This window comes from Panicum virgatum, chromosome 3N (genome assembly GCF_016808335.1).
Source record: "Panicum virgatum strain AP13 chromosome 3N, P.virgatum_v5, whole genome shotgun sequence".
Classification (NCBI taxonomy): domain Eukaryota; kingdom Viridiplantae; phylum Streptophyta; class Magnoliopsida; order Poales; family Poaceae; genus Panicum; species Panicum virgatum.
The window spans coordinates 61,487,246-61,503,323 of NC_053147.1; positions in this window are offsets into that span (position 1 = coordinate 61,487,246).

Genomic DNA, 16,078 nt, shown 5'->3' on the forward strand with positions numbered 1-16,078 from the left:
AAGCTAATTTGCACCTAGATCATTGGTTCATTTATGGAACCAAAGTAGTTAATAACTACACGTTAATCATTATAGATGAGGGAAAAATGATACATCTGAGAATGCTTGTAGAGGTTCTCTTACATGGCTTTTTCCTATTGTTGTGAAGTTAATTCTGATCAAAGGATGTAGCATAAAACTGTGACAGAACCACCAAGTTAAACTGGCTTAATTAAGCGTAATGGCCATCATTTGAACACATCAGGCGCATTACCTTAATTAAGTGTAATTTGATAGCCTGTTTCAACCCACGGCCCGATCGAAACATCACCAGTAGTCTCGCATAACGGCGAGCGCAGACGGTACCAGCATGATACAACTTTACAAAATAAATAACAACATAAATATTTACAAAAACAACTTTAACTTTAGAATTTACACAAAATAAATGACAGCAGCAGAAGAGATTATAATCTGAGAGAAGGAAATTGATTTAGAACCAATTAAACAAAATGATAACTACAAAAACGTGAGGACGTCACATCGAGCCCACCGATGTTAATCCTGGTTAGCTTCTATACCTGAAACAGGGTAAATAACAAACCCTGAGCAACTAATACTCAGCAAGACTTATCCGACTATGGATATACTTAGCCCATTATCTAGACATGTAAAGCTTTTGGCTAGGGGTTTTGTTTTGCCAAAAAGCGACTACCGGTGGATCCTTATTTTCAAGATTTTAGCTCAAGATTCTATATAGATTAACCATAATCTAATATTTGCATAAGCTAACTAGAGCAAACATGGTAGAATATTAAATCACAACTCAAAGTAATTATCATCAAATATATGCCATATTCTGTAGTATCTTACTACGATGCGACGCGGTGATCAAGGTGCTCATATTCGAGAGCGACTGACGGCGAATCGATCCGATTTAACCTTGCAACGTGGACCTAATCAACACGGCATGTATTCGCCCCGTCGGACTATACGAGCCAACCATTACCCTCCCCACCTCGAACTACAGTACCGCCCCACCATCATATAGTCAGCCGAACCCTACGAGAGACCACCAAAAGTAAATACATGCATCCTCAATTCTCCGCGGCCACTCGACTATCCTAGGAGGTGAGTTGAAGTCCTGTACTTTCGAAGTGAGGCAGTACTAGGCTTACCGGTTTCGACTTCCTCCTACTTCTGGCATGCGGTTAGTACAATTCAAACTCGATCAGCAGGGCCAACAATGAACGGTCCTTAAGCGACTCAGACGGGACTAGACACCAAGAACCCTATCCTGTTGCCATATCCTACATCTCATCATCATTTCCCGTCCGGTCTCAAATTTCTATTTCCTTCCATCTTGATTCCAATAACTCATATACTGTGAAATATAAAAACATCCTATATCTCGCGAGTAATCGGGAATTACTCGGCTTCTACCCTATAGCTCGCAAGTGACAGAAAACCACTCGACTTCTACCGAGACCTATTAAGCATAGAAGGGCTATCGACCAATGCATACTAGTATAAGACCCATGGAACCTAGAGATCATGCACTAAGGTTCCAAACAATTCCTAAAAACATAATGCACAAGTAATAAATATATAATAATTTATAATTTAAAATAGTAGGTTATGCACTGGGCTTGCCTGGAATCCAACATAAGTTAGTAAAGTTAGCTTTCACATCTTGATGATGTTTCTCCATCTTCAGGATAGGTCCATCAACACCATCCTCGGTTCGGCTCCACATCATCATGTCCTTCGCGTGATTCAGCTATCATACCTAATGAAATGCACAATGCATATGTATGAATGAAAAGAATAGTGACAAGAGATGCATCACATAAAAGCACTCGAGACAAGCATGATATTACACAACATGACATGAGCACTTAGAGAGCAAACTATTCACATCATGTCTAACCTAGAGGGATCAAGTATATCAAGAATGACATACATTTCACCAAGTCTCAAGTGCACTACTTAATCATCATCAAAGGTATGAGTCACACTCAGCAAGATGCAAAGCAAACAATTATAACTAGTCTACCAATTTCTGTACAGCAAACAACAGCTGCATAAATAACACTGCTGGAGAAAGGCACATCAGTGCCGGTCACAGGATGGCTTAGTGCCGGTCCTTGTGGCCAGCACTAACGTGCGCATGTTAGTGCCGGTCCGAATTACCAGCCGGCACTAACGTGCCCGACCCCGCCCGCCCCCCGGCAGCAAGGTTAGTGCCGGCTGGTATAACTAGCCGGCACTAAATGTTTTTTCTTCTTTATGTTTCTTTTCTTTTTCGTTTTTATACATATGGCTATGCTTATTTCTACCGTATGTGACTACATAGTCGTACTCTTTGCATTGCACAGTAATATTAGGACACATATTACACTAATATTATATATATATATATATATATATATATATATATATATATATATATATTCGTCATGTATGGAACACTTAGGGATGGATCCGGATATCTGAACATCCGAATTATCCGTATTTGTATCCGCTTAAAACGTAAATATGGATATCCGTATCCATATTCGAATTTAATATGGATGTCATATGGATGCATCTGAATTCAATTTTAAGAACTTTTCTCTATCCGATTCCATATTCGTATTCGAAGAATATCCGATCACATCCGTATCCGTCCGTATCCGCAAAGAAAAAATGACTAGTGAGACAATCTTAAACTTATTTTTATACCTATTACTTAATGATGTACACTATTTAAATTATTTAGAAAGCTAGATAACTAATAATATATTTATTAAAATTAGTAATGATATAAAAATTAACTTTAACTATTTAATATATTTATTTCATGATTAAAATTATTTAATACGAGTCAAATTAATTATTTATTTAATGATAAAATCTTTTTTATATATATCTTAATTATTAAGTATTTAAATATTTATTTATTTTGCATTTATAATTAGTATTATATATTTAATATAAAAGCTATGCATAGATAATTATATTCTTTTTTTATTAGCTATCTCCTAATCCTTTTACTCCCTACTTGTATAATGATTTTGATCTACTATAAAATTATTGACAAAATAAACATACTTATGATAGCTCTATGTTTCAAATCGAGAAGGTATCCAGATTCGTATCCGGATTCGAACTATACGTTTTGTATTCGTATCCGATGAGATCCGCATTCGTATTCGTATCCGAATTAAAATGTGGTAAAAGGTGACATCCGGATCCGATTTCATCCGTATCCGATCCGAATCCATCCTTAGGAACACTTAGGAGTTCAAAAGTACTTGAGATATTACAAATTATTAAGCACATCAACTATAGTAATTTATCAGCTTCCCCGTCGTCGGATCTTCTTGGGCGATGCTTGTACGGAAATCGCCATGAAATTCGCCCTTAGGATTTATGACTTCATCGAGCAGGAATCCGCATATAGCTTCTTGAATTGCCCTGATCCGAGCCATTTCAATGAGTTCTTCTTTCATCCACCAACGCTGTCACATTTTTCGATAAAAACATGAGAATAAAAAATAATGAATTAAAATAATGAGCAGATGTGATTGTGCTCACGTACATTGAATGCCTCCACTGTCGTTTGCTCTTTTTCACTTGCAAAAGAGTTGATCCACTCGCATACGTAGTATCCACATAAGTTGTTTCCTTGTTCCTGTCTCCAACACTATGGACAAATGTGGGTTACGATATAGAATTTTTCTGATGTTTATTGCGAATGACATTAATAGCGAGAGTATATTCATACCGAAAAATCAGTCACCCAACTAAGAGGCTCGATTTCACTTATGGGCAAGCCTATGTGTTTGCGGAGGTAGCGACTCCATGCAGTACTTACCACCTCAATGAGATCGTGGTACTTTGATTTATCTTGCCTTAACGAGTCGTACACCAAGACCTTGTGCTCCTCAATCCGAATACAAAGCAATATTCTATGAAAGCTGTGCATATACATACGCATAACCAATTAATGTTTATTATAATAGTTATTAAATAATATTATTAATACGAAGGGATTGAAAAAAAGAGGCTAACAAAGAACGACTCACTGATGGTTGTATGGCAAGAGAATGAAGGGACACATATTATTCTTACGCAACCCCCTGTATATAACTATGACTATTTCTTCAGGCTTTTGCGCTACCGATTTCTCGTGTATAATATCGGGGTCGAAGAACACGACGTTATGGAAGTTCTTCTTTCGGCAAATTTGAATTTTTGACCTACGGGACACAAGAAAAACGGGGATCAGTCAACACACAAGGCTAAAATAATGAAACGAGAGACAATACTTACATGCACCATACACTCATGAGGGACTTGTGAAGGGCATCTTGATGGTATAAATCGTAAAGTGCTACAAACTCGATATATACATCATCTGCCCCCCGCCAGAAATGCTCATCTTTAATCCGAGCTGGGAACATCTCTAATTCATTAGCTTTAGATTGCACGGCATACCATTTGTGTAACTCGGCCATTCTCGTTGGTAGGAATGGTAGCAACTCTGGCCATATCAAAGGTTCACCTAGCACAAACTTTTTCTTGCCGCGTGCATTCTGTAGGGCCTCCCCAAGCAATTGAGCCCTTGTTAGATCAGTTTGCAATATCATCCCAGCCATGGTCAACAGATTTCTTGATTCATCGGGACATTCTTCACGTGGCACTATCAACGGAGGGATCGATTGTTTGGACTGCTCTCCGAGCTGGGGAACGGTCTTTGCATTAATCCGCCGATTCTTGGGGTTGCTGTAGCACTTTCTAATCTGCCGATCATAATCTGACTCCTTTTCTTTCTCCTTGGTGGGCTCTTTAATGAAGTGTTTAATGAAGTGTGCCTTTGCAACCGGATCTATTTCTGGCTTCTTGTTCGCAGCCTCCCTCAATAGCTTGCGCTTCAGCAAGAAGGTTTGAAACGATTCTTCTGCCTCTTCCTCTTCTAGAGCCTTCGCTTTCTTCTTTCTTTGCTGCTTATGAGATGGCTGGACCAAAGGTACCGTGTATGCCTTCTGTCGCTGACTCTGATTCTGTTGTGCGGCTGGTGATGATGCCGGAATTGGCTCGCTTTGTGCGGCTGGTGATGGCGGATCCTGTGCAGCTGGTGATGGCGGATCCATGCTAGGGTCCCGTGCAGGCGGTGGGGAAGGTGGGCCAACACTAGGATTCCTGTCAGCTGGCGTTGGTGATCTTTGCCTTGAGCACCGAGCGGAATCTGTGGCTGCTTGTACCAATCTTATGTCGCGCTTTGGCCACGCGATCCATGTGTGTACGGCATGTTGTAGTTCTATTTCTTCAGGACCTATAGGGATCGGGAGGTCCATGTCTTCCCAGCGTTCTTCAGTAATTCGGTCAACAAAGACTCTGGCGAATCCTTCAGGAATCGGCTGGCAATGTATTGTCCCGCCTTCTTCTTGGACTTCCACATAACCCTCAGCACAAACTTTGAGCTTTTTCCTATAAAGAACCAGAAGCTCACATTGGGTCCTAATGGTGATGTCGTCAATGGGGTCCCTCGGCCTGTCGGCACCCAAATTAGGGTGCTCTGTGGAAGCAACACTGCTACGACGCTGAGAAGGGGGGCTGATCTCCACATTGGCAGCTGGTTGGTCCGAGCATTGCCCAATTGTTGCCTCAAGTGACATTATCCGGTTTTCTAGGCTACGGATCTTCTCTGTCACTACTGCCTTGCTTCTGCATCGGCTTCGGTAGGTTTCGAGATCTCCGGAAAAGCCATATTTCCATGGAACTACGCCCACGCCTCGGGTCCGTCCAGTGTGTTCCGCATTCCCAAGAGCGTAAGTCAGCTCGTCATTCTCTCTGTTGGGCTGGAAGGTTCCTTCTTCCGTATGCCTCATTGCGTCGTCGAGTCTTTGGGCAGCCTCTCTTAGTACGTCGCTAGTCACAAACATTCCAGTGTCGGGGTCTAGTGTGCCTCCATGAGCATAGAAGTTATACCTTGCTCATTTGGGCCAACTCAATGTCTGCAGTACGATTCCTTTTACAATTAAATTATTTTCCATCTTTTCCCATTTCGGAATAGCAACCTTATAACCTCCAGGCCCAAGTCTATGGAAGTTTGTCTTTTTGCTAGCATTCATTTTGCCTTGAATTGAGGCTGCCATGCTGTCAGCACTGTGCTTGTAATTCACGAATTCATTCCACCACTCTCGTTGCTTCTTCCTGACTTTATCAAAATCTGGTGTGAGGCCCTTGTTGACAAAGTTTGCCACCAATTTTTTCTTGAACGAGCCGAACTGAATTGCCATCTTCTTAAATGCCCATCCCTTTACTTTGTCAGCTTTGCCTGGGGGAAAGTTGAAGTGCAACGACACCTCTTTCCATAACAAATCTTTCTCTGAATCTGGCATGATATCTTCAAGTCGATCAGAGACTTTATTTCTCTTCCAAAGCTTGTACTTTATGGGGACGCTTTCCCTAACAAGATATCCCAATTGATTTACAAATGTCGTCTTAATTTGACCAAGGGCTAGTGGCTCGCCGGTTGCTTCGTCGATCTCCGTGATAGTCGTACATCCTACCATCTTCCTCTTGGAGCCACGTTTCCGTTTAGACTTCGTCAATCCTGATGCCTGAAAGAATATCTAAAAATTAATACAAGTTGTCCACGCGTATATATTTAAATTCTAATCACATATATATTGACAAAACTTTTATACCTCGGCTTCGTCGAGATTTTCTTCTTCCTCCCCATTAGTATCTTCACCCTCGTCGCCATGATAATGTAAGTTTAAAAATTGGGTGCCATCATTCTCGGCCCCATCAAACTCTGGAGCAATGTACTCGGTATTACCACGAATGAGCTCGTGCATTAAGTTCCTGGAAGTCTGTACGATCCATTTCCACTACCTGAAACAATAAAATAAATATTTGATGCATCCCCTGATTCTATTTTGACTCTAGGCGTATGGAAGTGATTTTTTTGAATGATTTGATAATATGCAGAAAATGTATTTTCCCTTCTTCTGCTAAAGACTCCAATGATAGCCTTAACTTGTGTTAGCGTTAATTGTTCAGTACCGGGGCAAAAACTATAAAGTTTCTAAATTTAACTATTTAAAAAAATTAAAATTACGGTGACCTTGGATTCTTTATGACCAAACTTCCTTAAATTTGGCTTGTAGCAACGGTGCATAGCTATGCTTATGCTTTGGGAAAGGATCAGAATTTGGTTTGCAGAAAGCTATAGATGTCACTTTTGAATTTAAAGGGAGGTGACACATCGAGCCATTGAACACTTGATTGGGATCGGACTATTATTATGTATGTCTTGGTTCATGTTGTAGGGTAATTGATGCAATCAGGATCATGAGAAACATTGTAGCAAGAATAACATCAGTTCAGCTTTTAAACTATGATCTTAGGATGCAAACAGAACTCTTATAAATATTTGCTTTAAGATCACCATTAGAAAAGTCAAATTGAAAAGAAAAACACTAGAAGGGCAAGAATTGAAAACGTAGAGTTTCTGATGCAATGATCATGGTAACACCACAAAAGGTCCATTTGCCACGAATTCCCTGAATCTCAGGAAAATAATGTATCGCAATAACTCACAAAGATGTGTGTAACAGAACTAAAAAGATGAAAACACACAACTTCCAACAAACCTCCTTGGCTACTTCAGTTGAATTGAGCACAACTACAGAAGAAGCACCTGTCTTTATAGTGTAAATTGGCCCATAAATTTCAGCCCATTTTGTAAAGGTTTGGTGGGGTTTCTTTTCTTTCAACTGAAGAAGATTGCCAACAATTGGTAAACCAGGAACAGCTGCATGGAAAGAAATGGAATATCTTGAGGGTTTAGTCCTTTTGTTCTGACATAGACTGAAAATTTGAAATACCCCTGTTTCGTCATGAAGCTGTAGTAGATGATAAGAGAATAAGTCCAGCAAATGCTAAACCTGGTAAACTAAGGCTCGGTCATTCTTGAGTTGCTACGTGGCACTATGCACATGATTGCCCAAATATAGTTTTCCCATAAAATATCAAGTCACAAGAATAAATTATTTGTCTATTCCTGGACTTTGGTAGCCTTATTCAGTTATCTTATACTTCAACGAAATACTATGGTAAGATGTAAAAGTATTTACTTAGTTCTATTTAAAAACTCCATATTGAGGTTTTTCCAAAATACTTAAATTTCAGCTTCTGGACAGTTGATAAATTGAAATAGAAACCTGCAAAACCAGGGAACATAACACATCAAATAACCTTGTTTAAAGTTGTTTCATGAGCAACCATTTCAAAAAGGTACTAAAGTTTCAGGATGCTCCTTTTCCGCATTGCACGATCAGAATTTCAGAACAATCACCCTTTTAACCAAAAGCAAAATCAAGGCTGCCTACTGCTTGCATAACTGTTAGGAAGAAACATACATCACTTGACTTGTTGCTTGTCAGTTGGTGGAAGGTCAGAGCTATAAACAGCAAAGCACGATCAGAATTGATGATTTGTTCTGCCATAAAGTAGCAAATATGTTAACGGAAAATAGTTTGCATTTGTGAACAAACTTGATTATGATCCCTAGCAATTATATGAAAATTCAGATGAACCTTGGCCGGGGCGTTGATGGGGACGAGGAGGGGTGGCAGCGCGGATTGGACGAGGCGAGGAGGTGCGCGGCCACAGGGCCTGGACGACGACGAGGTGCGCGGCGTCGCGGGAGGTCGAGGTGGCGCGGGGGCAGCAGGCCGGACGGGCACGGTGACGATGAGGTCGGGGCGCCGGCGCGGAGGGGGACGCGAGGACGACCTAGCTCGAGGAGCCGGGGCGGCGGGGGCAGGCGTCGTGTCGGGGAGGCCGCCGGGGACGAGGCGCCGGGACGGCGGACGACCGGGGCGGCGCGGGCGCGCGAGGACTAGGACGACGGCAGGCGAGGTCGGGGAGGCGGCCGGGGCGGCGGCGGCTAGGCACGTCGATCTGAAGAAATAACCAAGTGTTGGTGCCGGGGCTCTGTTTTGGGGGCAGAGCAGCACGTTAGTGCCGGCTGACCTTTCCAGCCGACACTAACCCGACCCCGTGATGTCAGATGGTGCAGGTTAGTGCCGGCTGGGAAAATCAGCCGGCACTAACGTTCTACAGTTAGTGCCGGCTAGATTTACCAGCCGGCACTAACATGTTCCCATCTGGCGCGAAAGCAAAATTGGCCGCGCCGATTCCATTTTACCCTAATTTTTTTAATATTTACAATAATATAACAAAAATTTATTCATAATAGGCTTAATAATTAGAATATTATAACAAAAATTGATATCTTAAATTTTTTTTAGCATATTGTTAATTATATCTACACACTAATAATAGTAATTGAAGTAATTTAACGAATATGCAACCACTATCAATTATGTGTAGCTTATAGGGTTTATATGTGTATATGTTTTTTTAATTCGTAATAAATCAAAAACGTTTCATTTTGATCAATGCAAAAATATTCAAAAAACTTTTCAATAGTAGCCTATACAATGATGTAATCAATTCGCATATTACTTGATTATTTGTTTGTAATTGAATGTTTCAATTTTTCTAGTAATGCAAAATTAGGGAGCGTAAAAAATATTTATACCATGCAAAAATATAATATTATCTGAACATAATATTGTGTCATAATTGGACAAATAGTATCGAGAATTGAGATAAATACGATGCGCTGCGTTACATTACATCACTGATTCAGAGAATTCAATTAATATAAAACTTATATAAAACTACTACTCATTATCATTATCTACTGGAACATTGATAATCTTCCTTTTGACGAAAGTGCCTTGAGCGTGATCACGGCGTAAGTAAGGTGTGTCCTCTTTGGATAAGAGGATGCTAGGGTCAATGTCAACTGAGAATGGAGGAAGGTCATCAATCTGGTCATAATCTTCCGAATTGTCCGAAATATCCTCAACTCCAACAACTTTTCTTTTTCCTGGAAGAACTATGTGCCGTTTCGGCTCATTTCCAGCCTTGTTTCAGGCATCTTATCCGACTTCTTCTTCGGTTTGCTCGACATGTCCTTCACATAGAACACTTGTGTCACATCCTTAGCTAGAACGAATGGTTCATCTTTATATCCAATCTTTTTAAAATCGACTATGGTCATCCCATACCGGTGCTTCATTACGCCTCTTCCAGCCACCCATTCACAACGAAACAGAGGGACAACTATGGGTCCATATTCAAGTTCTCATATCTCCTCTATGATACCATAGTAGTTGTTCTTTTCTCCATTACTGTTTAATATACACATACGGACACCACTGTTTTGGTTGGTGCTTTTTTTGTCTTGAGCTCTCGTGGAAAATGTATACCCATTGATTTCGTACCCTTGGTATTGCTGGACGGTGATTGATGGTTCCCTAGCCAGCCATTGAAGTTCCTGATCAACTGTGTTGTTGCCCAATAATTTTCGTCTGAACCAGCCGTTAAAATTTTTTATATGTTAGCGTGTAATTTCAAGCAAGATTCTTCTGTGGATTTTCGGACCGTATAATATTCATGTGCTCGTCAATATATGGAGCCACCTTGGATGAATTCTGAAGAACCGTAAAGTTCGCTTGGCTGAATTCACTGCAAGGGATGTTCACATTACATTTCTTTCCTAGTGTGCCTTTTCCCTTTAGTCGCCCCTCATGGTGTGACACGGGGAGCCCAATTGGATTGAGATCAGGAAGATAGTCAACACAAAACTCAATGACCTCCTCTGTTCCATAGCCCTTAGCAATGCATCCTTCTGGGCGAGAACGTTTACGCACGTACTTCTTCAATACTGCCATGAACCTCTCGAAAGGAAACATATTGTGTAGAAAAATAGGACCCAGGATAGTTATTTCTGTCACAATATGAACTAGAAGGTGTGTCATAATGTTGAAGAAGGAAGGTGGGAAGACCATCTCGAAGCTGACAAGACATTCGATAATATCTTTCTGCAGCTTTATTAGATTATTTGGATTAATTGCTTTCTGCGAAATTTCATTCATGAACGCACAAAGTTTTACAACTGCCAATCTCACATTTTCTGGTAGAACACCCCTCAGTATAACCGGAAGTAATTGTGTCATCAGGACGTGGTAGTCATGGGACTTCAAGTTTTGGATTTTGTTCTCTTTCACATTTATTATGCCCTGTATATTTGAGGAGTACCCAGACGGGACCTTGATACTGTTCAAGCAATCGAACATACTTTCCTTCTCCTCTTTGCTCAGATTATAGCTGGCAGGTTTTAAATAGTGGCGTCCTTTGTCTCTCTTCTCGGGTTGCAAGCCTTGTCGTCCAGCTAGCTGCTACATGTCGCGCCTTGCTTCCAATATGTCTTTTGACTTACCATACACTCCCAAGAAGCCTAGTAGGTTCACGCAAAGATACTTCGACAGATGCATCACATCAATTGCGTTGCGAACCTGTAAGACTTGCCAATAAGGTAGGTTCCACAATATAGATTTCTTCTTCCACATTGGAACATGTCTCTGGTCATCCTTGGGAACAGGTTGGCTACCGGGACCCATTCCAAATACTACCTTCACATCCTTGATCATCGAGAACACACGCTTTCCGTTACGGAACAAAGGCTTAGGACGAGTTTCCGGCTCTCCTTTGAAATGCTTCCCTTCGGTTCTTAAGGGGTGATCGATAGGAAGGAATCGGCGATGGCCCATGTACACGCACTTCTTACAGTGTTTCAAATAAATGCTATCAGTTTCATCATAACAGTGGGTGCAGGCCATGTATCCCATGTTCGACTGTCCCGAAAGTTTTGCAAGCGCAGGCCAATCATTGATGCATACAAAAATGTAAAGCTCGGAGGTTGAAGGACTCCTGTTTATACTCATCCCACACACGTACACCTTCTTCTTTCCAGAGCAGTAAGAGATCATCCATCAAGGGTTGCAGGAACACATCAATATCGTTGCCAGGTTCTTTTGGCCCTTCTATAAGCACCGGCATCATGATGAACTTACGCTTCAGGCACAACCAAGGAGGAAGGTTGAACATACATAGGGTCACAGGCCATGTACTATGAGCGCTGCCAAACTCACCGTACGGATTCATTCCATCCGCACTTAGAGCAAATCTTATATTCCTTGGGTCGTTGTCAAATTGAGGATACTCTCAGTTCAGGTTTCTCCACTGGGACCCATCTGCTGGGTGTCTGATCATGTGATCCTCCTTACGGTCTTCTTTGTGCCACCACACCAATTTAGCGTTATTCTTGTTTTTGAAAAAACGCTTCAGACGTGGTATTATAGGGAAGTACCACACCAACTTTGCGGGAACTCTCTTCTTTTCCGGCTGCCCATCAACATCACCTAGATCATCTCGCCTGATCTTATACCGCAATGCGCTGCAAACAGGACAAGCTTCCAAGTTCTCGTATTCGCCGTGATAAAGAATGCAGTCGTTAGGACATGTGTGAATCTTTTGCACGTCCAATCCAAGAGGGCAAACCATCTTTTTAGCTTCGTATGTTGTTGACGACAGTTCATTACCCTCAGGAAGCATGTTCTTTACAATCTTTAATAGTTCACCAAATCCCTTATCGGTGACACCATTAGTTGCCTTCCATTTCAGCATCTCCAGCGTGGTACCCAACTTCTTCTGCTCCGGTTTGCAACTAGGGAACAATGGCCTTTTGTGATCCTCCAACATCTTCTCGAACTTAATGCCTCCTTCACAGTCTCACTGTCTTTCTGTGCATCAAGCAACGCCTGACCTAGCTCGTCAGGTGGCTCATCTTGTGCAACATTTGCTTCATCCTCGTCCATTGGTTCATCTTGAAAGCCACCTGCTTCATGAACCCATGCCCAATCTGGAAGATTGTTATCACCATCGTCATCTTCTTCATCATCTTCCATCATAACTCCAACTTCGCTGTGCTTGGTCCAAAGGCTATAGTTACTCATGAAACCAATCAAGGCCAGGTGATTCTATAGAGTATCTCTTTTCCGGAATTCTTTTTTATTTTCTGAAACACTGCATGGACAACACATTAAACCCTTTGGCGACCTATTTGCCATTGCCGCCTTGAGAAAAGAATCTAAACCCTGAATCCACGCCGAGGTGCTCCGGCTTCCGTGCATCCATTGCCGATCCATCTGTAATTAATTACCATATAAAAACAAAAATCAATTCTGCATATCTCAAATTGGGATAATTGTCGCTAAGAGAATGAACACAAATAAATGTAGATGAAAAAATAAATTAGAAGTCCACCCCTAGGAAGTTAATTGCTGCAGGAACAGAGATATGATTGACATGTATAGTCTATTTCATTTTAATTTAGCTTATTGCAACAGAGTGAAATTGTAATTTTCACTGGCTTGCTTTCTAATACTAGAAAATTCATAGTCTTCCTGATTTTCGTAAGGAGCAGGCGAAGTTAAACTCATGATCTCAATGTCGTGGATATACTTAACCTAGACTTATTCATATAGCTCTAAACACTTTATTTCAATATCTTAGGTGCCGTCAGTATACACTGTAGCAGAAGTTTGTACGGAAATCAGGAGAGTCAAGTTGACAAAGAAATGCATTCTACTGTTCAACAGAAATAGTTCGTATAAGTTTTTGTCAGACAAGCAGATGAGAACCAATTGTCATTCGTCGTTTCAGAAAGAATCCCAATTAAGAATTTAAACAACAGTCTTAACCAATATATTTTGTTATAATTTGACGTCTTGGAGTGTTTGGACTTTTATTTTTAGAAACAAGTATATTTTATTGATTCACTTTTATAATTGAGGTCTTTTACGGTGTACAATACCACCACTTAGTCGTATATTGTATAGAGAAGATCTAACCCTTTGTTAGTAAGGGTAATCTAGTAATTAATACCTAATTATAATAGAGAGACAATTCTACTATAAATGTGTCCCCGTGAAATAATTCAAAAAAATTATTCTAAATGTGTTATAGTCAAACTATCTAGTAAACCTTCTCTAAAAAGTAACAAATCAATTCTACTTTGCTCAAATTAATGAATAAATCGAAAAATTATGCTCATTTTTCCTCAACCTTAAAATCACTATTTTCTTTATCTAGAATGCATAAAACGAGAAAATAAACACCGTGCAAGAAGAGGGGAAGAAGCTACTAACCTTTGATGCACTTGGATGGGTGAAATCCACACAAATTTTAGAGAAAATGGGCACCAACTCCCCTCTAAAACGCATGGAGAGAGGAGGAGCTCGGCCAAAATGGTTGGGTCGGGCTGGGGGGGGAAGAAGACGTGCTTATAAAGGGCAACTTAGTGCCGGCTAATAGGTCTAACCGGCACAAAGTGGCGCCGTTTAGTGCCGGCTAGATATATTGGCCGGCACTAACGTGCCCCGTGCCAAGTTAGTGCCGGCTAGAATATCTGGCCAACACTAAATTGGCTTCTGAACGTTGTGTCCGCTGGGAGGACCGTTGGGGGGTGGCACGTTAGTGCCGGCTGATATTTCTAGCCAGCACTAACGTGCCCGCCGGGTCCTGTTCATGCACGTTAGTGCCGGCTCCTTGTTGACCGGCACTAACGTGCTGGTACCAATGTTGCTTTCTCCAACAGTGTAAATCATATCTAGAGTTCTATAAATCCAAAAGACATGCAAGAGGACATTCTGGAAATCTTGTGAAATTGCCTACATTTCATCTTTAATGAACACAGCAAGATTCACAATTTATCTTGGTCGAAATTACAAAGTTCCAGAATCTGTCCAGGAAAAAGTGTGAATGGCAGATTTCTGATCTTGGTTAAGAACAGCCATATCTCCTAAACTATAAGGCCAATGGCCACCAAATTTTAACAGCAGCTACATGAGCAAGTTATCTACACTTTTTGTATTCATGACAACTCCAGAAAACAACATTATCTTGATGGACTCTTAAGAGTTCCCAAATCTGTCCAGAGTTTCACATTTATAAAGAATTAACCATATGCTCATGTTCCAAACTCATGGTTGAACCAAACCCAAACATACCAGCATGTCATACATGACTTATGATCACCAGAAAACATAGCATTCATCCCCAAATAAATTTATTTAAATCCTTTCTTAATTTATTTAGATAATAAGACATAGGCATATATATATATATATATATATATATATATATATATATATATATATATATATATATATGATCATACATCCAAAGTGCACAATAAATTCGACAAAAATCACAGTAGCTCACCAACACTCCTAATAGTCTATTGTATAAATTTCACTTGCTCAGGTTTTATATTTTATTGGTTATGAAAAATACAAATCTTTATTGCACTTAATGCACTTAATCGTGTGAGAGCAAGTTAAATCTAATGATTCACATTTTCTGTAGAAGCATGGCCTTATTAAAGTTTCATAGGTCACAAAAACACCATACAAAGCTAGTGGAACCATATTTCCTATTTTTACACACTTTTATTATCTATAAACTATTTATTAAGTACTAAACAAGTTAAATCAATAACTCATGTATACCTGCACCAATAAATCTGAAACTTCTACCACAACATATGCATCACATGACTAACCTACCATAAACATTTCATAGCAAACGGAGCAATATAACTTCAAATATGAATTTATCCCTAACAAGTGTAAATAAAATTCTAGGACAATATTTTTCTACCAACACCTATCATATTATAGGTTCACTGCATAGATCTAATCACAAGGATTCCAAAACATCTTCATTTTCTATTTTACGATTTTTCTACAATTTATTATGAATTTTTGAAGTTCCAGCTAGTTTTCCAAAAAGGCCCTTCGCGGCACTATTCACATGAGTCTTTGGTTGTGCAGATAGGCCCTTGGACTTGTTTCAATTGTTGCAGGAGGTCCTTGGTCGCGGTTTTGAAGCAGAGGAGCATGGGGAACGCTGATTCCGGCGATTGGGTGGCTTACCGGCAACGAGGGACGAGTGGAGGAGCATGAGGGAGGGGAGGGCTACCTGGTGGTGTGCTCGGTCGGGGTCGGTGGTGACCGGAGAGGCGCCAGCGGCGGGAGCAGTGAGCGGCGGCGCTCGGCGCGGCGTGAGGCGGCGCTCCGGCGAGGGAGGGCGGCGGTGGGTAGGCCGGTGAGCACCATCAGGT